Raw genomic sequence first — 6,392 nt, 5'->3', positions numbered from 1 at the left:
TTTTGTAGACATTTTTTATATTATATTATATTATATTATATTATATTATATGTAAACATTATGATTATTATTATATTATATGTAAACATTATGATTTTCAGCAAAAAATGAGTACACAATTTGTGCTACAATGATTGTGTTCCCGGAACCTTTTCCAAAATATGTGAAGCATCTGTTTTTATCTCCATTCAGTTGCTAACCACTTTCAATAATGGAAGTTGCATTCTATCAAATTATTAATTCATACTCAATAGACTTCTAAGTACCTCTACTTGTTCAACCATCCAAAAATAAGTGAGTAAGCTCATATGCTATTGATAATTTAAACTTCATACAACAGCATTTGGTGATTGAGCTAAGCAGACTGGCACATGACTTTTTGTAAAACAAATGAATTATGTATGAGAAGTTTGGGGCAAGGCTTTTCCTTCCTGGTCTTTCAACTCCTTTGATAACATTAAGGAGGAATTATGAGGCATATTTGACTCACTTTATTTCTTGTCTCTTAAGTGAAGTAAGTTAAGCAAAGTGAATACTCCAAAGTTCTGCCTATGTAGTTTTTATTGTAAAGAGTTAGTTATGGAAAATACCAACACTTGATTTTAAGGGGTTCCAAGAAATCTTGGCAAGCTTTTAAAATAAGGTTAGATGGATAAATAATGTGACTAATTTTCCAGCTCTTTTGTAAATTAATATTAAGATTCCAAATAGAGTATTAGTCACATTTTGCATTCCAAACTTTGTTAAGTATTTTGAATTTGTATTATATATTAGGTGTTTGTATTTATGCCACAAAATTGGCAAATGAATTCTTGAAGTTATTCTACCTTCCACAGCCAGTACAGATGCTGAGAGAGGAGCATTCAATTCGACTCACCTAGGGGCTGACCACTCTATTTCCCTCTGGATTGTGTAAATTTTTTCCATTTTTCATGGAGGAACAATGTTTAACTCTATACTTGCCATTCCTCACTGAAAAGGGAAATATCTAATTTTCTATTACATCGCTTTATAAATTTGGGGAAACTCTTGCATTATGAATACTCATTTTACGATACAATTATGTAAGTATAAATACCTAAGAAGTAGAAAATAGTCAAGTTGCTTATGCATTTAATATAACTAACATACCTAACAGCATGGGTTGGCTCCACCATGTATTCTGGAGTATTGGTTGAGTTGGCACCCTTGTGATTGTATGATCAACTGGAAACTGAGGCACAATGCCACTGGAAAATATCACAAAAGAGCATCACACTGCATATTGTGAGCTGAGAGTAGATCACAGTTCACAAGTCACAGTGGTTTTGAATACACATCACTTTGAACCACTGAAAAGTCATACACTGCACCATAAGAGACTCTATTTGAATTCCAAATCTGTCTTAGATTTCAAGAGGATCCGCTGTTGATATATCCCATTGAAAACATGGTTTAGGTGTGTATAGAGTCATTTACACTAAAGATAGTAGCTAAACATAACCACTGAAATTTCTATTTTACTAAAGAGAATCTTTAATTTAGCAGACATTGGCCACTTCTGTAGAGGCAATGTGAATAGTGAAATTCAGTTGTGTATGTTTATTTTTCATTGGAATCATCTTGTAAATTTTTCCATGGAAAGGAAATATGATCAGCATATCTACTTAATTGTCTATGACTCTAAGCAGTTGAGGAAGCATTGAATAATTTATTCATTTCTAAAAGTTAAATGTAAGTAAAGATTTTAATTAAATCTTCATAAACCAATCATTCTGAGCACTGACCAAAATATGCTTGAAAATTTCTGGTGGACTTTTGAAAATAGAATTAGCCTGATTTGCAAAAATATCTGGAAAAAATATTTAACATAGCTTTGATTTTTAAAGTAATGACATATGAAATATTTTTGTTATAACCTTTAATTATCTGATGGTTAATTATCAAAAACAAAATGTCATCTCAATAAGTACAGAATACTACCTCCTTAATGGTTATTTGGACAGAATTTTTATAACAAACCATACAGATATAGATTTGCTTTAAATTGTTCTGAATCTGGCTAATCATCACAGCATCCTTGGGGAACACTTAATATGTTTATTATAATAAAAATGCATAGAATTGGAATGGCTTGGATTTTTTTTCAAAGATTTATTTTATTTATTTGAAAGACAGAGTTACAGAGAGGTAGAACCAGAGAAAAAGAGAGGTCTTCCATTCCACTGGTTCACTTCCCAAATGACTGCAAAGACCAGAGCTGAGCTTATCCAAAGCTATGAGCTTCTTCCAGGTCTCCCACACGAGGGCAGGGGCCCAAGGAGTTGGGTCATCTTCTTCTGCTTTCCCAGGCCATAGCAGAGAGCTGCATCATAAGAGGAGCAACCAGGACTCGAACTGGTGCACATGTGGGATGCCAGCGCTGCAGGCTGGGGCTTTAACCTGCTGTGCCACAGCGCCAGCCTCATGCTTGGATTATTTTTAAATGCTACAGAAAGTATTATAATGTTTACAATGGAAAAGTTTAAAATAATCATGTGTTGGATTTTTAAATCACTACTTTGCAAGATTATACATAAAAGGAAATCCTTATGGTCATGCTTATATGTAAAATATTAATAATTTGTATTGTTATTCAATATCTTCAGACATTTGTTCTTTGATGATGATGTATTTAAACTACATATGAAATTGTGAGGTCTGTGATTTAAACAGAATTAAGTGCATCAGCAAGGAAACAAAGACACTAGACAAGAAGATGAAGCAGTTACAAAAGAACAAGTCAGAATTGTTATGATATGAGAAATAACTGGCCACTATAAAGTGTATGAGTAGAAGGTTTGCAAAGATGAGGATAATAAAACACAATAATATTTCCAATTCTACCAGATACCTGGTATCCCTGTTGAACTACCTCAAAATTTAGAGGAACCATGCGTAAATGCTTTCTCTTTATTTGATGGCAAAGATGGGATTTAGCCTGCAAATCCTTCAGATTAGTGAAAGCTCTGGTTCCTGCATGTGTTCTTGGGTTCTTATGATGTTGTCTCTGCAGGGAACTTCCCAACACACAATGAAAAGTCCTCATTTCTGTGGTCTTAGCTCCAACTGACACCATTTTTCACAATGAAGAGAATAACAAACTGTCAGACATATTTCAACTTCACACAACTGGAAGGTTACTGGATTTGCCTACATACCAGGACATGTTACTAGGTGTTGAAGCCTGTAGCTTTGTAACACAGTCAATGTGGTTTCCTCCCTGATGATTAATTACCTCCTGGATCCATTTGCATTGTAATTCAGGCTACCTCATCTGCACTTTTGAATCACTCATTTTCCATTCTTGCTTTCTTTGTATTACTCTCCCCATTCTCCAGACATGCCTTGTCCATCAGCAAGAAGCATCTTTCCAATGGAAGTTTTTGCTTCTTCATTGTGTGCACTTGTAAGTGATGACATGTCTGTAAACTGTAAACTGTAATTGAGTTGTTGAAGTCAACATCTTTAATGATGGAAGACTGTCTCCATGGAAACTAATTCTCACATAAGGGTCTTTTCCAAAAAGACTCCTATACTGCTGAACTGAAATTGCTGGTGTATTATCTTGTACTATATTTTCCATCTTCTCCCCAGTTTTCTATCTGGGGATGTAACAACACTATATGAGGGAACTTCAAAAAATTCATGGAAAAATGAAATTAAAATTAAAACATAATCTTATTTTGATACCAAAAACTTTAGATCTATGAGTTCTTTTTATTGTTTCATAATATATACTTTCAATTAATGTTTGGAAGATTTCTTACGTACAGGGATTTCAAAATTTTCCCACAAAATAAGCTTATTTTTAAATTCCATTTCCCATGTACTATTTTAAGTCCTCTCACATTTCCAAGCTTCCTTCGCAGTGAGTTGTGACCTTATAATTGAGTCTGACCAATAGAATATAGGCAAAAATGGCTATTAACTGACAGTGCAACAATGTGTGCTTTGGTCCTCAAGGCTCTTTTCTACTCTCCTGGCCTGATGCAGAGTCCTATTGGAGGACTTCAAATCTCTGGGAATGTCTTGTCATACCAGATATATTAAGTAGGGATCCCTCATGAACTATATTGTGAATATAAAAGAAAAATAAATCCTAGGTTTACTACAACAGTTATTTCTGACTACAACGTCTCAGCGTGTCTAGACCAGCAGCCACCTGCTAGACCTGAAGTTGCCCTGCACAGCTCACTGGACTCGCCTGACCCTGAGTTCTATTAGCTGAAAAGCAAGAAGAAATAAAGTCAGCGCCAGTGTTGTGGCATAGTAGGTTAACCTTCAGGCTCCAGTGCCAGCATCCCATAGGGGATCTAGTTCTAGTCCCAGCTGCTCCTCTTTCTATACAGCTCTCTGCTATGGCCTGGGAAAGCAGTAGAGGATGCCCCAAGCATTTGAGCTCCTGCACCCGGGTGAGAGACCTGGAAAAAGCTTCTGGCTGCTGGCTTCAGATTGGCCTGGCTCTAGGCGTTGGGACCATTTGGGGAGTGAATCAGTGAGTGGAAGACTTTTCTCTCTGTCTCACCCCTCAATGTCTAACTCTACCTCTCAAATAAATAAATATTTAAAAATTGCTTTAAGAAAAAAAAAAAGAAATATAGCCAACCAACATCCAATCTTTGAGTTTATGGTGATGTCCTGAGCTGACTGTGTCACTCTAAAACTCTTATGCTGGAACAGCGTTCACTGCCCCTATTGCCTATTGAGGTGAGGCTTTATAAGACAGGACCCCCTTGGTGGAATTAATGCCTTCATTAATATGAAAAGGAAGAGATTGGATCTCTATCTCTTCCTACCACATGACAAGTGAAACAGAGGGCCCTAATCAAGAATCCTATCAGCCGCTATCTTAATCTGAGACCTATCAGACTCCAGAAGTGTGAGAAATCAATGCCCATTGTAAATCACTAGGTTTATGGTAGTTTGCTATGGTAGCCCAAACTAAGACAGGAGATAAATAATATGTGATCACTACAAATATCTAGCACATGGCTTGGGACATGGTGGGAGATTATCAAATAATGCCAGTTTCCTTTACCCATTCTACCTTTCTGGGTAAATATTCCAAATCAGTTATTTTGGTACACACTTCCTGGAAACAAGAGCCATGATCATTCACATTTTCTTTCCCTTTAAAAAGTAACTATTTACCAAACCTCATAATTTATACTGTAGTGACTACTTTTTCTTATCCCTTGCTGTTGCCCCATTGCTTTTTATTTTTAATTTAAAAAATAGACTCAGCAGTAAAATTAACTAAAGAAATTGAAAGTATCTCTCAACTAGCCACTTAAGAATAATAAAAGTGTTTTATAGCCAACACTGTAGCTTTTATCCACAAAAGCTATTTTATTAACCATGCAGCATAGTCTGCATTTTTTAAAATATGTCAGTTCAAGACAGGACGGTGGCTACTGCCTCCTAGCCTTTCTTGATCCACATGCACTCTTAAAGAGGACACACAGATAGTACAATCCAGTAAATATACAGTTTGCATGTTAATAGTGTTGCTTCTGCTTTTGTATTTTTGTTCTATTGGCATATGTGCATAAATTGTAGATCAACATTACCTTTTACATGTTTTTAAATGAATGAATAGATGATAGATAGATATTAATACTTTGTCCTGATTCTCTGATCCTCGTGTAGCTAGATTTTTTAAAATACTAATGTATTTTATTTTTAGAAAAATTTTTTATTTATAGTGAAAAATGGATGACAATGCAGACATCACCACAAACCCTATTCTCAGTTTATCCTATTAATGATATCTTTGATTCTTATTGTACACTTGCCTTTATTAATGTCCATAGTTTCTTTTTTCAAATTTTCTTAATTTTCCCCTCCTGTAATTTTTGTGCTCTGGATACCCATATATTTGGTCATCAAAATGCAACCTGAGGGGTGAGTATTTAGCTTAGCCGTTAAGACACTGATTAAGATACTCACATGCATATTGGATTTGTGGGTTTAATTCCTGCCCCAGCTCCTGACTCCAGATTCCTACTAACAAAGATCTTATGAGGAAGCCTGTGAAGATCAAGTAATTCAGTTCCTACCAGGCTCCCAGAACATCTGTTCTGAGTTCTTGGCTCCTGGTTTCAGCCTTAGTCTTATCCCCAGCCATTGTGTGAACTTGAGAAGTGAACCAGCAAATGGAAGCATTTTCTCTCTTGCTTGCTCTCTCTCTCCTTCTCATTGTGTGTCTGTGTGTGTGTCTGCCTGTCTCTCTCTCTATCCATGTCTTTTGCCTTTCAAATGAATGAATGAATTAATTAATAAATAAATAAATCTTGGCCGGCGCCGTGGCTTAACAGGCTAATCCTCCGCCTTGCGGTGCCGGCACACCAGGTTCTAGTCCCGGTCAGGGT

Source organism: Lepus europaeus, chromosome 19 (genome assembly GCF_033115175.1).
Source record: "Lepus europaeus isolate LE1 chromosome 19, mLepTim1.pri, whole genome shotgun sequence".
Taxonomy (NCBI): Eukaryota; Metazoa; Chordata; class Mammalia; order Lagomorpha; family Leporidae; genus Lepus; species Lepus europaeus.
This window is presented reverse-complemented; position numbering follows the sequence as displayed.